We start from the raw sequence: 25,281 nt of genomic DNA on the forward strand, positions 1-25,281 counted from the left end.
GAGTCTGATGCCCACCTGGTCCACATAGCAAGATCCAAGCCAGTCAAAACCACATAGCTAGACCCTATCTCAGAAAAGGTGAAAAATATGCATGTCTATATTATATACATATACTTGGTCTTCATTTGCGTTTTAGGGCTGGGAACAGACATCATAACCAAGGCAACTCTGTTGGGAATTGATTTTAATGTTTTGTCTTAATTCAGCTCCCAAAAGCCATGCTTCTGGATGCTGAGGGTCCCTGCCCCCAGCTGGCTTCAACTGGTAATAAAAATTGCCCTACAGCCAATGGCTGGGCAGGGAGATGGAGGCAGGACTTTTAGATTGTGCAGACAAGGGACTGAGGAGAGAGGGAGAAGAATGGGAGAATCACCATGACTCAGGAGGAGAGAGATCAGATTTAAGAGCCGCAGGAGAAAAATCATCCAGCAATGTAGGTAAAAAGTAACAGGACAGAAAAGATAAAATATAGATTTAGAAGTTGTCAAGCCAGGAGTACTGGAGGGGAGTGTATGCTAGCCACAGGGAGGTAGGAAGTGCCCAGCCATTGAGCTCGTTAACCATTCACTGATACAACTTTTATAACGACAACATTTAACTGGGGCTGGCTTAGATTCAGAGGTTCAGTCCACTATCATCAAGGTGGGAGCATGGCAGCATCCAGATGGGCATGGTGCAGGAGGAGCTGAGAGTTCTACATCTTCATCTGAAGGCTGCTAAGAAAAGACTTGCTCCCACTTGGTTAGGAGGAGGGTCTCATTGCCCAACCCCACAGTAACACACTTCCTCCAACAAGGCCACACCTACTCCAACAAGACCCTACTTCCTAATAGTGCCACTCCCTGGGCCAAGCATATTCAAACTACCACATACATACATACATGCATACATACATACATAAATACATACATATGCATCATATACATTTACATACACATATACATCGTATGCATATACACATGTAAATGTACATGTACGTATTCCTTACTATGATCTAGGCAGATGTAATTAATAATGAGGTGCAATGTACACCTCACAAAAGTACTTATAAAAGAAGTAAGCTGGCAAAAAAATGTTAGAGGCAGGAAACATGAAGACAAAGATTGCCATGACACAGTTACTAACTAGAAGGAAACCACGAATCAAAAACCATGGGCATTCTCTCAATCTGGGAAAGATAAGGAAACAGATTCCCCCTCACATAGTGTGTGATCTTTTAAGCTATTGAGTTTGGGTTGCTGGTGACAGTAGCTACAAGAAACTACTACAGAAAGCTTCACTGAAAGAGTGAGACTTGAGCAAACACTCAAAGGAAGTGAGGGAGCCAGCCAGCTCTGCAGAGTAGCTGGGAAAGACTATTTAAAGAAGCAACAATAGACAGGAGGGATAGAGGGATGGCTCAGTGGTCAAGAGCACTTGTTCTTGCAGAAGACATAAATTGTGTTCCTAGCACCCACATGGTGATTCACAGCCATCTGTAGCTCTGGTTCCAAGAGTGCTTTTCTGAGCTCCATGGGCACCAATCACGCATGTGATACACATACATTCATGCAAGCAAAACACTCATACACATAAAGTAAAATAAATAAATCTAAAAATAATTTTAAAACTTAAAAAGAAAAAGCAAACAGCCAGCCAAATGTCCCAGGTGTGACCAATACAGCAGAATGACAACAGAAATCAGAAAAAGAGGATGTAGGAGAAGGGAAGATGGTGTACAGTGAGGTGCTAAGGAGAGAGGAAGACGTCTAGATGTTTCTGAGAACAGCCCAATGAATTCATAAGCTGCCTGTCTAGAAAAAGAGAAAGGAAAGGCCTAGAATTTTAGCATTTGTGAATTCTATCACATAAATATTCTCATTATAGTTAATTTTTGGTTATCCAGAGATTGACAGCTTCTTCACAAAATTCCTGAATTTTCAAGTGCTGACTTCAAGAGAGCTTGAGCTCCCATTCGCCAGTTCCACGCTGCCTCCCATCTGGGCTGAGCCGGCTGGAAGTTGAGTGCTGACAAAACGTATTTTAAAGTTTCACTAAAAATCAGTGAGGAGATATTTATGTTTGACAGATGTGGGAATCCAGAATTCTTTTCTCTTTTCCTACCTTGCTTGGTGACTAAATGGAGGTTTGGAAATGCGCTTTGGAGACAAAGTTGGTGGCAGTGGAGCTCGACTTTAATCTCAGCACTCAGGAGGCAAAAGCAGGCAGATCTCTGGGTCTGAGGCCAGCCTGGTCTACAGAGTGAAATTCAGGAGAGCCCTGTGTCAAAAAAAAAAAAAATCATTAATTATTTAATTGGATTTTAAAATAAAAATAAAAATACTTTGGGGGAAAGGAAGATTGTGGTCAGTAAAATTCCTGGCATGCATGCATAGGGACACAAATTTAAATTTCTAACATCCATATTAAGAGAGTTGGGCATGGGGTTCGGGGTTAAGCTCAGTGGTAGAGCGCTTGCCTAGCAAGCGCAAGGCCCTGGGTTCCGTCTACAGCTCTGAAAAAAAGAAGGGGGGAAAAAAGAGAGAGAGAGAGTTGGGCATGGTGGCATGTGCCTATAGCCACCATGTTTGGATGAAAAGGACAGAGTCAGGCAAATTCCGGGAGCTTGCCGCCTAGCCAGTTCAGCCAATCCACGATTCCCAGTTTCAGTGGGAGACCCTGTCTGAAACTACAAAACAGAAAACCAGGTGGAAAGAAATTAAGGGAGACTGTCTTAGTCAGTGTTCTATTCCTGTAAAGAGATACCATAACCATGGAAAACTCTTATAAAAGAAAGTTTTTAATTGGCGCTTGCTTACAATTTCAGAGGTTCATCCGTTGCCATCATGACAGGGTGGCATACAAACAGACATGGTAGCTGAGAATTCTACACCTGAGTCCGCAGGCAGGAAAAGAAGAAAAACTCTGGGCCTGGCTTGGGCTTCTAAAACCTGAAAGCCCAACCCCCAGTAAGACAGTTCATCCAACAAAGCCACACCCACTCCAAGGAGGCCACACCTCCTAATCCTTTCAAATCGTGCCACTCCTTAGTGATCAAGCATTCAAATGTATGAGCCTACAGGTGTCATTTTTATTCAAAGCATCACAAAAACACTTGATGTCATTTTCTGAACGCATGTGTGAGACTAAAGATACAACCCAGTAGTAAATGTACACGTGTAGCAGGCAGTCTGCCTTAGATGCATGGGACCACTGAGTAGTAAAAAGAAGAAGATCCGAGAAGGGCCCTGAGACAAGCAGACCAAAGGAGCTGCCTGGCTGTCACAGGGTGACACTGAGACCCAAGTCACTGATTGACTATGTGTCACTGAGGTCCAGGCCCCAGTCCAGACCAATACATCAGCGTATCTGACAGGAGTCAGAGCACCACGCTGTGTTTGTGTGTTTGCCCCTAGGTAAGCACATAGTGGTGTAGCATTGAGTACACTCGCTGTATTATACAGCCATCACTACCATGGATTTCCGGAAGTTGTTCACATTCAAACAGAAACTCAGTACCCTTGTAAGTATCCATTCCTGCCTCCCTCAACCCAGGCAGCCTCTCTGCTGGTGTCTATCTCTGAATTTGCTGGTTCTATACGTCCCATACAAATGGAATCATGTGTTTGTTTTTCTCTCTGGCTCCCTTACTTGAAATGTTTTCAAGGCCCATGCATGTTGTAGGAAGTATAATAATAACCCGGATGTGTTGGCACTCACTCCTTTGCTCCCAGAGCTTGGGAGACAGAAGCAGAAGGATCTCTGTGAGTTTGAAGCCAGCCTGGTCTACAAAATGAGTTCCAGGATAGCCAGGGCTATCTGGAGAGACTCTGTCCCAAAAGAAAAGAAAGAAAAACTTTCCCTTTTGAAGCTGAGTAATAATCTATACATTGAATGGGACACTTTGTTTAGCCATTTTACCCATGAATGAATTTCTTCTTGGTTCTTTTCAACCCCAGAAAGTAATGGCAGTATGGAGCTTTCACAGGGACACATGATTAGCTGAGTCCTGGCTTGAAATTCTTTGAGAGATAAATATAGATATGAAGTAAGTATAAATATGCATGCAGAGATCATATGGTAATTCCCCACTCAGCTTTGGGAGGAGGCACCATACCGTATCCCACAGCTGCGACACCACTCTGCAGCCCACCAGCAACGTGCAAGGGTTGCAATTTCTCCACATCCTTGCCAGCACTTGTTTCTTTTTATATATAGCATCCATCCTTACCAGTTTTGCAGTGTCTTCTTTAATATTACTCTGGTGATACTGGGGAAAATAAAGCCTCCGGAAGAGTTTTTCTGGTGACGGAATGAGTGTCCCACGGAAGGCAATCAGCAACTGTCAGTCCCTCTCTTGTTCCCTTGAGGTTTTACTAATGTCCAAAAAAAAGTACAAGGGATTGTATTAGCTATGAACAGACACCATGACCAAGGCAACTCTTATAAAGGACAACATTTAATTGGGGCTGGCTTACAGGTTCAGAGGTTCAGTCCATCATCATCAAGGCAGGAGCATGGCAGCATCCAGGCAGGCATGGTGCAGGAGGAGCTAAGAGTTCTACATCTTCATCTGAAAGCTGCTAGCAGAATACTGGCTTCCAGGCAGCTAGGGTGAGGGTCTTAAGCCCATGCCCACAGTGACCCCCCCCATTCCAACAGAGCCACACCCTCTAAAAGTGCCACTACCTGGACCAAGCATACATAAACCATCACAGGGTTGGTAAGCTGTGGAGATGTGACACAGAACTGGCTTGAACTTCTGGCTTGCTTTATCTAGACCTTGCAGCAGACGTCAGATGTGTCCTCCGTTATGTCTAAAGGGCACTACACCTGCATCCAGGTTTCCTTCACATTTACTTCTCTGCACCTCTAGTATTAAACCAGCAAGGGGCAGCTGTAATATTCAGAGATACTCAAGGAATGGGCATTTACTGAATAATTCCAAGGTTTGGGGGGAGGCGTTGTTTCGTTTTGTTTTTAGTTAACTTGATAAAATGACTTGATAACCATAAAATCCTGAAATGCTTGATAATAGTGGAAACAGAATCACTGGCAAACAGAATAAGCATATGATGCCTTAGAAATGCTTTCAGAGACAAATTTAAGAAGCCATTTGCACATTTTCTTTCTCACCATAGTTACAAGCCGTGACTTAGCTCATCATCTGAATGACATGTGGTCAGCAAAATGTTGGGCAGTGATTACTGCCCGTCTGACAATCCACAGATCACCCCAGGAACCACAAACCAATCAGTCCACAGTGCAACAAAGCACTGAACAATTGACTTGTAGCAAAACAGGAATCAAACCACACTAAAGAATTGTTGCTCTTGTTGAACAATCTACAATGCACCCCACGACACAGATCAGTGAAATGTTGGAAAGCCCAAGCCCATCGCTGCTCACCGCTGTGCACCTTTCCTGTGGCATCATGGTGTGGCAAATGAAAGCTAACCTCCTCAGTGAAGCCGTGGGTCCGGCTGTGGGCTCTGAGAAGCCACTGCCCAGATGGCAGCAGTAGTTCTAGGGGGCAGATACCATGGGCCCTGAGAGTATCTTCCCGCAATCAGACTAAGAACTTAAGGCCAAGTCAGGGTCCTACAGAAGGAACGGAGAATTGGAGGAGTGAAGAACCTGAGGAAGAGCAGGAGGAAACAGGAGCAGGCCCAGCAGGCTACTCATACTAGCTCGTCAATCAAGACCCTGAACAAGGAGAGGTGGAACTGGCACCAGTGGGTGAGGGTGAAAATGGAGCTGCTGACATTCAAGATCCGATCCCTGGGGCTTCATTTGCCAGAGTCACCATTGGAGAGTGAAGATGAAGATGGGGAGGGAGCTGCAGCACTGAGCAGCCACAGCTCCATCCCCATGGAACCAGAACACATGAAAGGAATGACGACTGGAGTAAGCCTGCCCGCACCAGGTTCCTGCCTGGGCTCGGGAGATGCTCAGTGGGAAGACATGGTAAGAAAGCCCTCCTGCCCGGCAGGCATCATCCCCTGCCTGGAAGTGACCACACAGAGAGAGCTGCCTTGTCTCCCTACGTTACAAGCCAGGACCAGCACAGGACTAACTCTGGTTTTAACATCCGTCTTCTTCTTCCCGTGTCTCTTTTCACACCAAGGTGAATCAGGCCTCTCAGAGACCCACTTTATTCAGTTCTGTATATATGACGACATTGGCCCAAGTCTAGCCCACTTTAGCATGCATCTGGGGAGAGACTAAAGCACCCTATGTACACAGAAAAAAAACTATGCACCTCGAAAAACTGGTTTTCAGAAGGAACTCAAAAATATTTCCAAAAGGAAGCAAGCCTTGCAGTTTTCGATTGGCTTTAATCAAACTATTTACCAACATCATATGCTCCTTTATACAACCGAAAATTTTTGACACTGTTAGGTTTATGTAAAACTCAAAAAAAAAAAAAAAACCACTTAGGATTATAGATGTTGCTACCCTGTTTGGGCTTTGCTTCCTTTCCTTTCCGGGTGTCACAGACTCTGTGATTAAATCCAGTATGTAATTGTATGTGTACTGGCCAATTGGGAACGTTCTCTCTAAAGGACTGTCAAGCAGACTGAGATCTACAGCAAAGCATTATAAACATAAAACTATACATGGATCACTTGGGTTCCGAAGTAAAATGCTGATTCTAGGTCACTAAGGCCTCAGTTGTAACACGGTCCCAGAAATTCCCAGCCTGCCAGCCTGGTACTCGGGGAAGCCAGTATGCACATGCTAGCCAAAACAAAATTCCTAATGCACCTGTGAGTTAAGTCAACTCAAGGACCCAAGAAAAGGGCCATGTTGCTGAGATATACAAGTACCAATTTAATTAAAATAGTTAAAGGATCTACTTGGAGTCCCATAAAGAGTGTATTGGGGATGAGACCTAGAGAGATGGCTCAGCAGTTAAAAGACATTGCTGCCCTTCCAGAGGACCCCAACCCATGTCAGTCAACTTACAACTACCTGTAACTCCAGCTCCAGAGAATCTCCACCAGGATGGTGCCTGCCAGGGCCCGGAGGGCTTTCATACCAAGCCTTCCCACTGAGCATCTCCCGAGCCCAGGCAGGAACCTGGTGCGGGCAGGCTTACTCCAGTCGTCATTCCTTTCACCAGCTCTGTGTGTTCTGGTTCCATGGGGATGGAGCTGTGGCTGCTCAGTGCTGCAGCTCCCTCCTTATCTTACTTATTGCACATATGTGCAAATATATTAATAAAAATAAATACCTTTTAAGAATGTATTTGGTCCAGTGATTATATAGTATATTTATCTATACTCTAGGATTTGGGAGGCTGCTGTAGGAGACTCGCAAGTATGGCTATCCTGTTCTGCATAGTGTCTGTCTGAAGAAGGAGGAAAGAAGGAGAAGAAGAAAAGAAAGGAAAGGAGAAAATGGAGGAGGAGACAGAGATGGGGAGGGGAGGAGAATAGGGGAGAAGCAGAAGGAGAAGAAGAGGAGGAAGAAGAGAAGGGGAGGAGGAGGAATGTATTGAAGGAGCAAAGAAGTAGAAAGCGTTTACATTAGTATATGGGGGTGGGATTTAGTGGTGGAGAAAGCAGGAATGGACATTTATGAGGGACAATATTAAGACTCTTTGCAGGTACAATGGTAGAAAAGCATTGAGAAGGAAGCAGCAAGGATTCCTCCTCATTTAATGCAGAAGCCAGGTAAACTGAGGTGGATTTTATAAAGGATGAAAAGACAGGAATAACTGGGAAAGAATGAAGTAAGAAAAGACACAGATTTGAGACCAAACTCAGGGCTGCTATGTTCTAGTGCCCAGCATCTAGCACCTGTGAAATCCAAGTTGAAATCTCAAGACATCACTCAGACACAGTATCCTGAAACTGCTTTGGACCAATCTATAGTACAGTTATACATTTGGGAATCATCAACCTATAAATGGTACTTAAAATCATTGTAATTATTAAAATAATGTCTAGAGCCTGAGTATAGTACAAAAGAGAAAGGATGTAGGGCAGAGGACTGAGAGACTGTAAAACAGGGGGTTTGAGTAAGAAGAGGCACATAGTGGAAGTGGATACCATTAGCCACAGGAAAAGGAAAAAAATACACTACATAGGTGGAAAGACACCCAAAAAAATAAGTAAATAAAAGAGGGGGAGATGTCAACTCTATTATACTGAAGGTTTCTCCCAGGTCATTGGCCTCAGAAACAAGAAGCCTGCTGGCAATAAAGGTGAATTGTGTCTCCCCCCAAATGTGTGTGTGTGTGTGTGTGTGTGTATGTGTGTGTGTGTATGGTGTGTGTGTGTGTGTGTGTGTGTGGTGTGTGTCTGTGTGTGTGGTGTGTGTCTGTGTGTGTGGTGTGTGTGTGTCTGTGTCTGTGTCTGTGTCTGTGTCTGTGTCTGTGTGTGTATATGTGTGTGTGGTGTGTGTGTATGTGTGAGTGTGTGTGTGTGGTGTGTGTAGTGTGTGTGGTGTGTGTGTAGTGTGTGTGGTGTGTGTGTGTGTGGTGTGTGTGTGTGGTATGTGTGTGTGGTGTGTGTGTGTGTGTGATGTGTGTGTGTGGTGTGTGTGTGTCTGTGTCTGTGTTGTGGTGTGTGTGTATATATGTGTGTGTGTGTGGTGTGTGTGTATATATGTGTGTGTGTGTGGTGTGTGTGTGGTGTGTGTGTGTATGTGTGAGTGTGTGTGTGTGGTGTGTGTAGTGTGTGTGGTGTGTGTGTAGTGTGTGTGGTGTGTGTGTGTGTGGTGTGTGTGTGTGGTATGTGTGTGTGGTGTGTGTGTGTGTGATGTGTGTGTGTGGTGTGTGTGTGTCTGTGTCTGTGTTGTGGTGTGTGTGTATATATGTGTGTGTGTGTGGTGTGTGTGTATATATGTGTGTGTGTGTGGTGTGTGTGTGGTGTGTGTGTGTATGTGTGTGTGTGTGTGTCTGTGTGTGTCTGTCTGTGTGTGTCTGTGTGTGTCTGTGTGTACTTCTAACTGAAGTAAAGTCACAGGGATGATGAATCCAAATCCGACATGACTGGCGTCTTTATAAGAGATTGGGACACAGACGATCATGACCAGGGAAAACTGAGGAAACAGCAAAAAAGTAGCTGACTGCAAGTCAAGGCTTCAGAAGAAATCACAACTAACCAGCCAGTGGTGGTGCACACCTTTAATCCCAGTACTCAGGAGGCAGAGGCAGGCGGACCTCTGAGTTCAAGGCCAGCTTGGTCTACAGAGTGAGTTCCAGGACAGCTAAGGCTACACAGAGAAACCTTGTTTGGAAAAACAAACAAAACAAAGAGGAAGAAGAGGAGGAGAAAGAGAAGGAGGAGTCACAACTGCCATACCTCATCTTGGCCTTCCAGCCCCTGGTTCTTAGAGAAAACAAACCATTTGATTTGGAGCATTACTTCACAGCACTTCTACAACACGAATACAAAAATCTTAACAAGCCAAGTATGGCGCTATACCACTTCTAACCCAATACTTGAGAAGCAGAGGCAGGCAGATGAGTTTGAAGCCAGCCTGGGTCTACATAGCAGGTTTCAGGCTAGCCAGGGAAGGTGGGAACCTCAGCTCAAAAACAAAAATCTTAGCAAAAGAAAAGTAGTTGAATTAATGATCTTAGTCAAAGTGGGAATCATCTTGGCCTGAATAAAAAGGAAAGAGAAATGTGAGTAAAGACATTGCAAGTGCAGAAAACTCCTGAGGGAGACATGGCCATGAAAGAATAGATGATAGAGAGGTTTACAGAATTATGAGAAGAGTTTCCCCAGATACAATGTAAGTTTCATCAAAATGAAAGATTTGTGTTTAGCCGCTGACAGAAAGCGTCAAGAGAGAGCTGGAGATACCAAGGAAAAGCAGAGAAGCAGTGAAGAGTCAGGAAAAGAAGGGACCAGGATATTGTGGTCCCCTGTGATTGTGAGAGGAAAGACCTGTGCCCTTCCTAGAACTGCAGAAGCTTGTCAGTGTGCCTAGGTGACACGTGTGAAGTGGGGCCAAGTTATCCACATTTCACATGGGAGGAAAGCACAGGAGAGACAGACCTTGCTCTGTGTGCCTGAGGTCACACAGAGGGATTCTACTCTGTCCATGTCAAATCCCCAGCCTTCAAAGTTATCCCACTGGAATTGTACATTAACAAAATGCTATTGGTGCATTTTCAAATCCTGAAAATAAGAATATCATTGGTTACTTTTTTTTAATTCAACAAACACAGCACAAATCAGGGGGTTCCGTGGCACAGAACATTTTGCTGTATAAATCCTTAGTCATGTTAGAGAGACCTCTATTTTTTTTTCTGTTTATTTTCAAGAGTTAAACTGCCTGGTTCAAATTATTAAATGAAACTAAAGCAGAGGGAGGTGTTGGGAGATTAGAGCTCGTACGATGGATGTAGTTCTAGTTCCGTGAAAGATGACCAGGTTCACTGTGAAAAGATTTTACCTTCAGGTGTCTGAGATTTGGGGGAGAAAAGGAAGTGGCTAAAGGATTCCAAACCAAAGGGGAAGCCAGGCACCATGGCTTGAGCCTTTAGTCCCAGGACTGCAGAGGCAGAGGCTGGGGCGTTTGAGAGCAGTCTGGTCTACAGAGAGAGTTCTAGGAAGGCCAGGGCTACATAGGAGAAACCTCTGCGAAGCAACAAGGAGACACACACACACACACACACACACACACACACACACACACACACACATCCAAAGGGGAAGAATAAAGAGCATCGTCATGAAGAGCTTCAGATTCAAATGCCCTGTTCAAATTATTGAGTCTCTGAGGCTAGACTTCACTCAGGGATCAGTTTGGTGGAAGTGGCCCCCTACTCCCGTGAGAGAGCAAACATGATTTAAGTAAAAAAAGCTTTTAGCTTTATGGCTGGGGAGGTGGCAATAAAACAAATGAACTTCCTGCCCGGGACTCTTTTTCAAACCCTGCCAATTCTTGTGTCTGGGGAAGCTATAAAGAATGTCCAGCCTCCTGTCAAAAGAACTGCTGTGCGTATGCAGCTTGCCCGCATTCAAGCATCCATAAGCCTGGACTAGAGGAACAAACTGGGCCACTCTGCTCTGTCCTGCTGCAGTTATGCTAGCTACGCCTCAGTACGGACAGGGCCGTGAGCCTTAGGTGCTAGCGAAGTGCGTTGAGTAGTATGGACAGCTAATGAAAAGCAGAATCTTTGCTCTTTGGCAGCAATGCTGATAGCATGAGGCACGTCTCCTCTGGAGCGCTCCAAACCACTTCAAAAGCATGTTTTCTGGTGTGCATCAACAAAACTAAGCAAATTGCCCCTGAGCGAATAGCCACCAGCCAGGATATTGATGAGCACGGGCAGCTCAGGACCATGCAGGTGCTCCAGCGGGGTCCTTTTCAGAGCTCTGTTTACCTCCAGCGAGTGTGGGCAGCACTGGAAGAAAGCGGAGCTTGGTTTTGTGATCTTCAGCCAAGCTGAAGGAGGCTAAGCCCTTGCTTCCTCATGATGGCCTGTCCGGGCTCACTGTCCCAGGCTTGACTTTTGCTCCTCCAAAGCCTACCAGTTTGGCTGGCAGATGGCTCAGTGGGTAAATGTGTTCGTTGCCAAGCCTGAGGACCTTGTTAGTCCCTCTGGGTACCCAAGTGATAGAAAGAATGAACTGACCCCAAAGTTGCCCTCTGTCCACCCATAAGTGGTGGCAGGCTGGTGCTTGAATACACACACACACACACACACACACACACACACACACACACACACACACACCAAAGATAGATAGACAGACAGACACACAGACACACAGATACATAGATAGACAGATATATATAGAGAGAGATACACAGATACATAGACAGACAGATACATAGATACATAGATAGATACATAGATACATAGATACATACATACATACATGTATGTTAGCAGTTAGGAGCACTTGCTAACCCAGAGAATTCAAGTTCCATCCCCAGTGGACTCGTGGCAGCTCACAGCTGTCTGTAACTCCAGCATCACGGAGTCCAGCACTATTTATTTTTACTTCCACAGGTGCCAGACATGCACGTAATCTAAAACACACCTTCAGGCAAAAGTGTGTCCACATAAAATACAAATAAATAGAAATCTTTTGTTTTTTTTTTTTTTTTCATAGCTGACTGAGCCCAGGACCTTGACCATTGAGCTAAATGAACAGACACAATACAATATTTTTAAGAAGAGAGTTTAGAACATAGGAGCTTTTATAAATTTAGTACATTTGTGCACTGTGAGAAGAACATGAGAATTTAAGGATCCAGCGTTCACTGTTGTGGTTTAAAGTGATGCGTTAGGTGTCAAAGACTGGACTTGCAAGGGTTAATCTTTGCTGTCAGCTTGACTGGATTTTGCATCACCTATGAGATACAGCTCTGGCATGTCTATAAAGATGTTTCTAGAAAGGCCAATCTCAAAAAGGAAAGTTCCCCTGAGTATGTGCGGCACTATCCTATAGACATGGGTTCTGGAGTAGTGGACAGTGGAATGAGCTGTTCATAAGCATCCATCTTTCTCTGTGCCTTGACCAGGAAAACAATGAGATCAGTCATTTCATAGTCCCGCCTCCATGCCTCATCACCATGGTGACCTACATCCCATCTTTAAACTGTCAGTCAAAATATATCCTCTTACTTTTAAGCTGCTTCTGTCAGATATTTTGCTACAGCAATGAAAACTGATACAGAGTAAGTGTCATAGAAACCAGTGAGGACTGGATGTGAAATATTCAAACTAGTCAGTGTGCCCAGTAGTTCCTAAAGTGCTAGGCAAGTACTCAAGGAGTAAAGCTAGCCTCCCAGGTAGTGTGATTTCTGGACAGTCATTAACAAGGAATATTACCCAACAGACCAAACAATTCTGCCTTGGATCTGGTCACTACTCTTGTGTAAGGCTAGAAGGACAAGAGAAAAACAATCCGTGTCCCTACGAAGATGCTATGGACTACCTCATAATGCAATTCTTTCCACACTTGCTCGTTGGATCTCTGTTTAAAATTTAATTCAGCAAGGAGAGTAAACTTTGTGATAACGGGGGCAATTAAGATGGTGCTATCTAGGAACATATTTCCCCCCTTGTCTTTGTGGAGAAAAAATTGTGTATGCCAAAAATAAGATTTGGTAAAAATAATGCTTTATTACAACTTGGAGCGCAACCCAGGGCCTTGTGCTTGCTAGGCAAGCGCTCTACCACTGAGCTAAATCCCCAACCCCAACCCTATGTCTTACATCTGGTCACTCGTGTAAGAAAGAGCTAGACAACCGGGCAAGCAGGGACGTAGAGGAAAACAGCTGGATGCTTACTGATATCAAGAGAGCCTGTCGAAGATTTAGTATGCTTTTCTTATTTGGTTTGGGGGTGGTGTTGTCTGTAAGAGAGTGGCTAGGAAGTCTCCTGTCAGGGATTATGCTGCAGGCCTTAACTCGCTCAGTGCTGAAGCAACAAGATCCCAAAGGAAGAGAGAAATGACTAGACTTTCTGCCAAAAGGAGAAGCCCAGCCTTCCGTAACTCTCCAGTTCACCCAAGAAAACCCACTGAGAGTTAAGGAAAGCTGCTTCCTTAGCTGTTACTCTCAAAAGAGCCTTAACCTTGGCTACCCATAGCATCCCTGAAGATATACAGAAGAGGGCGTGAGTAGATTCTGGATGTCTACTGTCCAAGTCTTCAGGCCAGTCATTTTATTGAGTCCACATGCAGAAAGCCTCAAAATAGCATTTGCTGACCATATACATATATACATATATATATATATATGTATATATATATATATATATATATGATATTCACTGAATATAACTGAAGGGAGAAAGAGATCATTCAGCTTACGGTTCTGGTTACGATCCGTCATGACGTGCCAGGCTACAGTCCATCATGGCTGGGAGGTCAGAATAGCCAGAGTTTGAAGTAACCAGTCACATTCTGTCTGCATCAGCAAGAAGAAAGCAATGGTTCCTGCTCAGTTTCCTCTCTCCCGTCTCACACAGTCCAGCATCACCTGCACAGGGAATAATCCCACCCACGATTAAGATGTGTCTTCCCATATCACTTAGCATAATTACGATAATCCTTCACAGGCATGCACAGAGGCCTAGGGGATTCTAAGTTTCTGTTGGGTTGACAGCACCAAAACTATCCCACCCAGCACAAATTCTGAGGATTTCAGGAACTTCTTCTTACTAGGATGTTCTGATGAGAACCTAGTGCAGCACTGCTCAGAAAGAAGTGAGATTTCTAAAGAGATGTTAGCATTCCTGGGACTTAGAAAGCCCTGTAGGAAAATGGCACTTGGGTCTCAGGAGTCAGATAGATTGGGATTCAAATGCTAGCTAGATTTGTATTCATGTGACCGATGAATGTTACTAGGTCAAATGCTACTGGCTGTAAGTTCACATCCTACACAAGCTCTGACGAAAAGATGTTTCTAGAAGATGGGGCCTTTGGGAGGTGACCAGGCTTCAAAGAGGGAAGAGCCTCAGGATGAGATCGGTGCTCCCTAAAAAGAGAAAGACACAGCAGTCGATCTCTTTTTCCGCCACACAAGGGTATGATGAGAAGACAGCCATCAGCTCCAAGGGGGTCTTCACTGGCGACCAGGTAGGTGCCCCTTAAAACTGGACTTCCTAGCTTCTGGAGTCATGGTAGTTTGTGAGGAAAACTAAGCACACATGGATTCGATTTTGGTCAAAAATCTGGATGAGTTGCAAGCACCAGAACCCCTGAACTCCTGATTCCCGGCTCTTCCCTTGAGACAGAAGCTCTTTGCCGAGGGTTGGGGAGGGGTTGATTCTGTCCAACTCAAACATCAGGGAGTGTTTGCTGAATGGACTGTAACGGCTCAATGAACTCACAGCGCACCTAGGTGGCTTCTGTCTGGCTTGGATTTCTAAGGCTACTTGAAGACCCTTTAGACAAAAGTCTCGGATTCAGGCAGGAAGTGCAGACTCTGGTGACAACCCTGCACTCGGAATGTGCACTGACATCTCGGTCAGCACTGAACACTGAACGCTTAGCCGCTCCTTCTGACCAGGCCCTCCTTCTCTCAAGCAGTTACTAGCCTAGCTCACAGGCAGCCTGGGCATTTGTGTCAGGCCTGCTTTGGCCACCCATAGCTTAGTCAAAATCGGAACATAGGTCTACTGGCTTCCAACCTAGGACTCCCCTCAACTTAGAGGAGCAAATAAATTTAAAACCAAGAAACTGAACCTGCTTCATTTTCATTTTCTCATTTCATCGCTTCTTAGAAATCCCCATTTAGAGAATCTTGACCTCCAACGTCCCATAATCCTTCCGGAAATGACACAGCAAATACGATGCATGCGCAGAGGAAAACACCACTGACTTCATTTTTTCTGTCACCTAAAAAGCGTCAAAGGTAATTTCTACACCGGCAGTAAAATCTATTTATAAAGAATGCTGATTTGTTTTTTCAGCACTTCATAGCTCAGAAGTTCAACACATTTCCTTACCATTAAAAATGAGAGAGAGAGAGAGAGAGAGAGAGAGAGAGAGAGAGAGAGATAGAGAGAGAGAGAGAGAGAGAGAGAAGCCATTATTTTTTAAAAACAATCAGTCTCTGCATTTTACATTTTAATTAAAAAAACAAAAAAAAACTTGTAAATTGGAATGTAAAGAGCTTTCCTAAAGCATCTCCAGTTTATACCCAGTTTGCTGGTTGGTGAGCTTGCTATTCTTCAAAGCGGAATATTTTATAGTCACTGATTATATATTACAAGTTGTTTTAATAAAGCCGTTGGTTATCACTAAGACAATTATTATAAATTAAGTTACAGGCCTTAAAGGGACATCTTTATTCAGACAAATGACAAAGTATGAACTAACTCATTACCAAAAATTACGATTTTTACGAGAAAAACACTACATGTACTCTTTGTGGAATAAATCTAACACCATAGTGAAATTTTAATAACTTTGCAGCAGGAACTATGGTGATGTTTTTCACAGTGCATCTTCGGCTCTGGAGCGCCTGCCGTGCGTTATTAGAAAGGAAACACCACCACCTAGTGGATAAATGAGAAAGTGGGTGGGCTTTGCTCAAAACTCTCAAAGTGTGCTAGAGGCCGTGAAGTTTAAAGAGAACAAGGGATGGTATGGGAGGGTTTGGGGGATTAAGAGGAAGGAAATTAATTAAAAGAAAAAAGTTAAAGAAGGAAAAAAGTTTGTCGTACCTTCTCTAAGGGTAGTGACATCATACTTAACTTTTGTTAACAGGGAGCTGAAAGCATAACTCAGTTGACAGAGCTCTTGCCTATCATCTACAGATCCTTGAGTTCCAAACCCAGAACTCCATAAATTGGATGTGGTGTCCAATGCCTGTAATGCCAGCACTCTGGAAATGGGGTAGGATAACCTTGAGTTTAAAGAACAAGGTAGTTCTTACAGAACTGAACAAATGATACAAAAATGTCTTCAGGGGATATATCATCCAAATACGGCTGCTAGTGAACTCTTTCTAAACTCCTGGTTTAGGTGGGGGAGGGATAAGGTTTTTAGAATGTACCACAATTCAGAAGGACAGATTAAATAAGACTTTGTTCATGTGTGTCCATTCTTATCATTTCTAACTTAAAGGAGATCCAAGCAACAAGAGCCCAAAGGTAACGAGAAGGAGAGAGTAGGACTGACACTTCCACATCCCCAACCCTCTCCGGTACCACCCAACGGGGTTCGATGCCCCAACTCTCTCTCCTGATCATGCCTTCCCCTCCTACTCCATTAACATGAGGTGCAGGAACCCTGGAAGGTCCCTGCAAGCCCTTCTGAGGAATCGAAATTTGTTTTTTAATAATTCACGAATGCTGCTGCGTTTTTCATACCTCTTCTCACAGCTACCACAAGAAATTAAATGCAAAGGCAAACGAAGGAATTGATCGCTCTTCCGTGAAGCCAGGCATTAGGATGTGTGCAAGGGTATACGGCAAAGCTGTTCTTCTCATCGAAGCTATTGCTCTGAAGAAATCGCTTTCAGTAAAAAGGTGATTTCTGTTCGAGTGCAGTAAGTGAGAACTAAAGAGATGGCTCATCTGGAAGAGGGGACACTGCTCTCGCAGAGGACGGGAGTTCGGCTCCCAGCACCCACACGGGGTAGCCCACAGCTGCCTATAACTCCATCTCTAGATTCTGCCTCCCGTCAGTCGTCTGTGGGCTCTACACTTAGAAACACACGCATACATTTGAGAGCACACACACACGGGCGCGCGCACACACACACACACACACACACTCAAATAAGAAAGAAAGAATAAAGTAAATCTAAAAAGAATGTGACAAGTATATTTTTAATATTTTAAGCTTTCTGTGTTAATTTGAGAACATTAACTGTGGGTGTAAGGCACATAAACAAGCATGTTTGCACATCCTAACTAACCTGAAATGACGGAGTCTTAAGGCCAACGGGGCTTGAGATCTGCTGTTCTACATCACATACTCTGGGAACTCCAGGAAAGGAACAAGTCAGCCAACACCCCATGCCTTTAACCCTGACCTGCCTTGCCTACTGTGGAGCCTACGTGTTAGCACTCTTAGACTGTTAGACAGTTCCTGTGCTAGACAGTGGTATCCTCGTTATTCAACAGCATCGATGAGGTATCCCTGACCAAAATCTTCAAGTTGTATTCCTCCATATTTTGGTTTATGTGTACATTGTGAAAGGGTTGTATCAAGCAATTAAACACCTATCATCTCTAACTGGCATTTTGTGCAGTGCTGTGGGGGGAAGAGTGCGTGCATGCGTGTGTGTGTATGTGTGTGTGTGTATGTGTATGTGTGTGTGCATGTGTGTGTGTGGGTGTGTGTGCGTGTGTGTGTGCGTGTGTGTGGGTGTGTGGGTGTGTGTGTGTATGTGTGTGTGCATGTGTGTGTGCGTGTGTGTGTGCGTGTGTGTGTGTGCATGTGTGGGTGTGTGTGGGTGTGTGTGTGCATGTGTGTGTGTGGGTGTGTGTGTGTGGATGTGTGTGTGTGTGCATGTGTGGGTGTGTGTGGGTGTGTGTGTGTGGATGTGTGTGTGTGCATGTGTGGGTGTGTGTGGGTGTGTGTGTGCATGTGTGTGTATGTGAGTGCATGTGTGTGGTGTGTGCGTGTGTGTGTGTGTGTATGTGTGTGTGTGAAAGTGCTCATCACACCTGTCCTCTTACCATGCTACAAGTGTACAACACGGGACTATCCAATTGGACCTATACTGTTTGACCATTATCTTATCCCCTCACTAAAGAAACAGACCTGCAGCAACACCCACAAACGTGGGTTATCTTTCCATCTCTTTGTCTACCTTGATTCCTCTCTGGTGTATAACTCTTTCTCCTTCTTGGTTCGGTCTATTTCTAAGCATTTCAGTCTGTTTTGTACTATTACAAATGGAAGTTTGTTTCCCTTTGAGGATCAATCTGCAGTATTCAGAAGTCCCACTGACGCTGAGGTTGATTTTTATCTTATAACTTCGCCACATATATTAGTTTTAATGGTTGTATTACTGTCAGGTGCTGTTTCATTTTATGCAGTTTTTAGGGTTACCTAGCTAGACGATCACTTCATCCTCAGCCCGGGTACGTATGCTCCTTCTCTTCTGCTTGGGAATGCTTTAGTTGTTTCTTATTCAAATATGTTGAATTAACTGCCAGCTCCATCCTGAAGAGAGGTAATGGACGAGCCCTCGTTGCCTCGTTCTGGATCTTAGAGGGACAGATTTCAGCTTCTCACTAATGTGTTAGAGATGACTTGCTCCTATGTGGTAGTTACTTTGTTGAGGTGTCTGTCATACCCAGCATATTCAATGCTTTTGTCATGAAATGCCGTTGAATTTTGTCAAATGTCTTTTCTGTTTGCTGGGGTGCTCATTGATTCTTTATCTTTTATTAACATGGTGTTTATTATATCATGTTGATTGGCTTGCATGTGCATTGAACCAAATGAATTTGAATTCTACTTTGTCATAAGGATGCTGAATTCCATTTGCTATTGTTTGGTTCAGGACTTTTCCATTTATCCTGTTTTGCTGCCTACTAATTTTCCATAATAGTGCCTTATTTGAGCGCTCTATCTATACATACACCTGCCTACCAGACAGAAGACCACACTACAGATTGTTGTGAGCCACCATGTGGTTGCTGGGATCGAACGCATGACCTATGGAGGAGCAGACAGTTTTAATGTGTGTGTGCGTGTGCGTGGCCATCTCTCCAGCCCCAAGAGTGCCTTATCTGGAGTTGAGGTTTGGGTGTGTGTTCATGCAGGTGTGCGTTCATGTATGTATATATACGTGTGGAAGCTGTCGATCAACTGTGGGTGTAATCCCTCAGGGGCATTCACCTTAGTTTTTGATGTACTGTCTCTCATTGGGATCTTCTGGTCAGCAAACCCAAGAAAGCCTGTCTCTGCCTTCCCAGTTCTGGGATTATAAGTCCAAACCACCATGCCCAACATGGTTTTTTAGATTTATTTTAGGTACAAGAGTGTTTTGCCTACATGTCTATATGTGTGTTCCTGCTACCCGTAGTGTTCAGAAGAGGGTATTGGATCTCCTGGAACTGCAGTTAGGAGCGGTTGTGAATTACCATGTTGTGGTCCTCTGCAAGAGCAACGAGGGCTCCTAACCTGTGAGCCAACTCTCCAGTCCCTCAGACAGAAAGTTTTGCCTGGATACTGGGGTTCAAACTCAAGTCTTCCTGGTTACAAGGCAAGCGCTTCTCTACAGCCCTCTCCCCGGGTCCTCTGTTTGCTTCTCCCCCCCCCCCCCATTTTTACTGATCATGGGGGTTTTTTTGTTTGTTTGTTGTTTGTTGTTTGATTGTTGGGGTTTTTTGTTTGGTTTTGGTTTTGGTTTTTTGGGGGTTTTTTTTTGTTTTGTTTTGTTTTTAGAATTCTTTCTTTTCTGTGTTTACTTTAGAGCCTGAAAGGCAGACGCCAATGAAAACGATTTTAAATTCAACTCTCACCTTTAGGTTTTGTTTTGCTTTCTATTTACTCACATGGAGTGTTACTTGAGGTCACAAACTTACTGTTAGCCATCAGGCTATCAATGACTGCACCTCACTGATGATCATTTTCCTTCCCTCCCTTTGTCAAAGGCAAATTACACTTTATTACTACCCCCTTATTCATGGAGATTTATGTCTCACCCAGTACATTGGAAGTATAGCTCTGTATCTACATAAAGAGCCCCTTCTAAAGGAGTCCAGCCTCTGACGGCTTTTATCTTAGGCACTCCACAAAGCAGAAGTTCTAAGTCCCCAGGATTTGGTAGCCTCTTGGTTAAGAACTAGACTTATTCTTCCTGCTTTCTTGCTTTCTCATTGTTCAGCTTCTACAGGATCTTACATTGTACCAAACGACCAGTGCTTTAAAAATGTCTTATCCAGTGGTATGAGGTTTTTAATATTTATTAAATATTAAATAAATCATTACAACTTTATTAGGCACAGACATGGCACATATGCATGCAAAATACTCATACAGATAAAAATAAATAAAATATTTTTTAAACTTTATTCAAAGAGCTCATAAATAAAACATCATGCAGTGCAATTAATCAAATCCATTGTTTCTCATTTCATTCATCGTTTGTTAGCTCATCTCTCAGTGAACTTCTATGCAATTAAAGCCATTCTGAAGCAATGGGACTTCACATTGGATTTTACACATTCACTATTAGATATGTTTTAAGTATTTATCCACACCAAAAAGAAGAAAAGAAAACATTGACGGAGTTAAAATTAGAAAAATGATTATCGTGTATTGCAGGGCTTTTGGGGAGACTCACTAGAGGTTTGACAAGACAGATGCAGAGGTGTCTGCAGAGTTTAACGCTTTTGCTCTTTGGCTGGGACAGTCTCTCAGCTAGCCTCTACCTCAAGCCAGCTTCTCCAACATTGGGTCTCTCCCTGTGGCTCTCACTGCCCTTCTTCCCTCCTCCATTCTTAGGTCCCTCTGAGTCTGTCTGTCTGTGCTGGTCATTCTCTGGCCCTTCTGCACCAGCTCCAGCAGCCAGCTCTTTATTATGCACATTCCTTATTCATCCAGTTGGCATTGGAGGATACATATATGACCTTTTCCCAAGGCAACTTGCCTTTCTTTGGGGGTAAGTGAAGAAGCAACAAACACATATCCAGCTACCGTGGCCTGTCCAGCAATGAACAATGCAGGGACATACTTTTTCATACCCAGTAAGTACTATATTTGTGGGCCAACCCAACGATCCTCTTTCACAAATATTTATTTTTAAGTAAGAAAGGTCCTTAGGAGTATCTGCTCTTGAGAATGGAAGTCTTATTTGTTTTAATTCAAGAGAAAACCATCCTCCTCCTCTTGAATTTGATGTGATATGAAATCTCAGGACAGTGAGAGAAGCCAGTTCATCTAACATTTACCTGTTACACGCTCTAGGTTAATGGTAGATCTATAAGCACCATTCCCCTCAACTCCTGGGTCTGAATTGTAACAGTGAGGTGCAAAGCATAACAGTAGTAGAAAAAAATAAAAGTAGGATGATGGTTTATAGTTCATGTCTTATTTATATTAGCAAGGTGATCAGGGATTTTCCAATATCAAAGAGAAAACTGAGACTCCTGTACAATCAGGGCTCATTAAAATATGGGAGAGGTTTTATATTTGTTACATTAAAAATGGTATTATATGGAGAGATGTTACTTTATAGACTATGAACTTTTATAGTTATTAAATAGCATTACATAGTAAAAGCTAATGACTTATTAGGTTCAGAAATAAAATGCACACCGTCAATAAGATTAAACATAAGTCAATCAATCAAACAATAAAGACGATTGGGAACTGAATCAATGTGTTTCAACACATTATGTGCTTATTATTTGAATGAGAAGTCCACTGGGTACAGAGGTAAAAATATTGCAGGAGAGCTATTTAGTTAAAGATGGAGATCTTCAACCTAAAGGGGGGAAACGGTGAAACAAAAGTAAAACTATATACCTTCACTGGCCTGCTGCTAATTTAGACCAGCTGAGATGTGAGGACATAGAATTTTTCAGGTACATAAATAGAAGATCACGCGAATGTGGAATCTAAAGTCCCTGGGATTGAATTTCCGAGTTGGTGAAAATTGTGTTAGCAATCAGGCATCTCCACGGCCAGCCCAGCCTGAGGGTCCTGGTGACAGCAGAACTGTCTTGAGTTGTTGGATTTTGTTTTTACTGTACCCGACTGGTTAGCATCAGAAGTAGCATTTCTCTTGGAAGAAGAAGCAAAGGCCACCTTTTTCCACTGTGGGGAAGTCGAATCCCAGTTGGTTTCACATCAATCCCTCCAACCTCTGGGCCTTTGAAAACCTCTTTTAGAAGTGGATAGCGCTCTTTCTGACCCCTCTTCTTCTCATTTTTCTGCTGTTACTGTTCCCACCCTGCTTTATCAATTTCTTCAACAACAAATCCAGAAAATTCCCAACCAAACAATCAGTTATTTTTACAAGATGAACAGTTGCTGGCCACGGAGCCTGAGGCTAATGACTATCAAATGTGCCCTGATGGTGAGGATCAACTGCACCCTAGAAATGATGACACCCTCAGATAGCAGGAAGTAACCTAAGGGAACCGAGGTCCTTAACCCTGCCTCACCATCACTTCCCTTTTAGTTCTTCCTCTTTATAATAAACAAAAGGGAAGAATGTTAGCAATCAGGCATCTTCATGGGCACCCAAGGGGCCCTGTGACAGCAGGACACACCGTCACTAGCTGCCAAGAGGCAACACATTCCTACTGTTGCCTCGCGTCTCACATTCTCCTGTGCATGCGCTATATCCTCTTCCTTCTCCCCATCCCCTTTTTTTCCCACCACTCAAGGCAGTCTCTATACCCCTCCCCATTCCCTGAATAGCCTCCCATGTGAGACCTGTATCATGTGTGACTTTATGGATCCTATGTGAAGCTCCAACACACGGTTCAGATGGGTCTGTGACAGTGACGAAGGACAACACAGAGCTGCTATGGTGGTGAGGACGGATGGTATGTGGTCCAAAGTCTCACTGATGGATGTGTAAAGACGTGTTCCAACACCAGGACTTGGGCCATGGGCCATGTACCAAGTCTGGGTGCAATAGAATGGGAGTTGAGTTTGGGGGGGTTAAAAAGGTCAGAAGAGACATTTTCATGGAATAATCAAGAAGAAATTGGTCTACTGAAATCTTTCTTTACCCTTCTGGTACTTGTTCACATCCTTGTCAATTTTTTATTGTAATAGTTTTAACACAACGACATGGAATGAACCAAGAATAATAAGGGGAACACGTATAAAGGAAGTGATGGTGGGTAAGGAAGTGAAAGAAGTCAAAGAGGCCATGACAGTATTGATAGGAGACTGTCTAGAGAGGAGTTTTAGGCCACAAAGGAAGACCAAGGGAATGTGCAGGGCTCTGTTCTCTAGAGAGAACAAAAAAGGACAACTATTTTCTTAAACAATATGGACACACTATGTATGCACTGGGTCTGCTTGAAAGCTAATCTGTAGTAGGACTCCTGGCTCCTAAGAGCTACCAAACAGCCTAGCTCAGCGAAAGGTCAACCGGCCACTTCCAAGCACAGCACATGTTAGATAGCAGCTTTACAGAGGCAGGTAGGCTCACACTGGGTGAGCGCTTGTAGTCTGACAAACCTGCAACTTCAGGTTCTCTGAACTCTGGTCTTTCCTTGGTTTGTTTACTAATTTACTTGGGGTTTTCAGTTGTTTCTCAGTTTTGCTTTAAAAATACTTAGTAACAAGATAAGAAAGCAGGGAATAACGATGACTCAAACATTCAGATTATAAAGAATAAGAATTTCAAATCATGAGCGTAAGTTATTGTACTGTTTCTATGTAGCTGACGGTAGATATGGTCACAGTCACAGTCAAACCAACTTGGTCAGGCGGCAGTTCGGGAACTAATGTTGAGTTGAAGGCCTACTCATATTTAAATTTTCTTATACTTTGTTTTCTGTATTTTCTTACTTAGGTGTCCACTTAGTAGCCAGTAAAAACTCTTAGGCAAGATCATGATGAGAAACAAGCACACAAAGAAGAATGAATAAGCGCAGATGAGAACTGCCACAGCCTTTCCTCTTGGGCAGCACACAGAACCCTGTCAGATTTACTGACCACTAAGGAAAGGCAGCACCCTAGATTCTTGTTCCCAAGTCCCCATTAGACTCTGAAAATACAAATTTGGTTTTTATGAGCTATGAGGCAGTGTTGAACACCAAGCCAAATGAAAGGAAGATGTATATTCTGTCTGTCACAGTAGATAAGACCAGTAGATTTTAAGAGCCGTCTCCCACAGGCCTAAGAACCTACTAAACTGTGGGACTGTAGGAAAGGTAGCGTGGTCTCTGGTTCAACTAAGGCTAAACGCCCTGGAGACCCTAAAAGGATGGTAAGAGCTTGCCTGTTCCTGAGTACCAGGTCCCTGTCACTAGCCACAGCTCCCCACAGATTGGTGGCCACCACAGTCACGTAAGGGCCACACCCCAAACCCCTCCACAAGTAGAGGAAGTGACCTGTGGTCACATAGGCTCAAGACAGATCTCCATTTTAACGAGGTACCTAAAGCCCTGGAGGGCTTAGCCAATAAGATTTCCTTCCCAGACATCCCTCACTGCAAAAGGTGTTTAATATCAGGCCCACCCTGAGAACTCGGTTATGATTTTACACATTCCACTTTCTGCCATGACAATAAATGTCTTGAAACCATGGACTGCCTCTTTTCTTTGGGATCCACCTTGGGGAGCCATGGAGAAGGCCTTCACCTACAGAGCAGCTGTCTAATCTCTCATAGAAGGTCTCTCTGTGCTCTCAGCCAAGGTCACCACCAACCCAAGCTCACACCTATCTGCCACGGTCAAACCAAGGACTCTCCCTGTGGGACCAGCCGGAGTTCCTCCCACCCACCTCGATCCAACCTTCAGTCCTCAACTCCGTTCTCAGCTCTCAAGCGTCTCCCAGCAGTGCCTCCGTGACCAGGAGTCTGAGAACCAGATGGCCAGGCCTCACCGCAGGCCCAGGGACCTGAGCCAGCTCCATCTGTCCCGCACCTCAGACTGCGATTCCCCACCCACCGAGTAGTGTCTGGGGCTCCTCTACAGCCCAGCATCCACCCTGTGAAGGCCTGGGGTAAGCTCTCCTGCATCCCGCCTTGCCTAGGGGTTGTTCCCTGCTGCCGAGCGAGCGGACACAGGACCCACACCCATGCATTGAACAGAGTCAGAAATTTCATTTCGGATAGAACACACAAGAAATATCTGAGGGGGGGCTGGAGATTTAGCTCAGTGGTAGAGTGCTTGCCTAGGAAGCCCAAGGCCCTGGGTTTGGTCCCCAGCTCCGGAAA

At 44.1% G+C, this 25,281-nt stretch overlaps 1 protein-coding gene, 1 long non-coding RNA gene and 1 pseudogene across 2 annotated transcripts in view; 2 read left to right on the plus strand and 1 right to left on the minus strand.

Annotated features, from left to right (window-relative positions):
• Window positions 1-15,244, minus strand: part of LOC102547380 (uncharacterized) — a 33,201-nt gene extending 17,957 nt beyond the window's left edge. The window contains exons 1-4 of one of the 2 annotated variants that reach the window (XR_015640500.1): window positions 15,150-15,232; window positions 13,773-13,941; window positions 4,211-4,355; window positions 2,104-2,259 (exon numbers count right to left, since the gene is read on the minus strand). This is a non-coding gene — a long non-coding RNA (uncharacterized LOC102547380). Of the gene's footprint in view, window positions 1-2,103; window positions 2,260-4,210; window positions 4,356-13,772; window positions 13,942-15,149 lie in introns of both variants that reach the window. The other variant, XR_015640501.1, reaches the window with a different exon arrangement.
• The window catches only part of Erich1 (glutamate-rich 1), a gene marked incomplete at its 5' end in the record, with an annotated part of 52,793,804 nt that overhangs the window by 28,100,560 nt on the left and 24,667,963 nt on the right, over window positions 1-25,281 (plus strand).
• Window positions 5,482-5,995, plus strand: LOC134482385 (male-enhanced antigen 1-like; annotated as a pseudogene).

This window comes from Rattus norvegicus, chromosome 16, assembly GCF_021556685.1.
Source record: "Rattus norvegicus strain SHRSP/BbbUtx chromosome 16, alternate assembly SHRSP_T2T, whole genome shotgun sequence".
Taxonomy (NCBI): domain Eukaryota; kingdom Metazoa; phylum Chordata; class Mammalia; order Rodentia; family Muridae; genus Rattus; species Rattus norvegicus.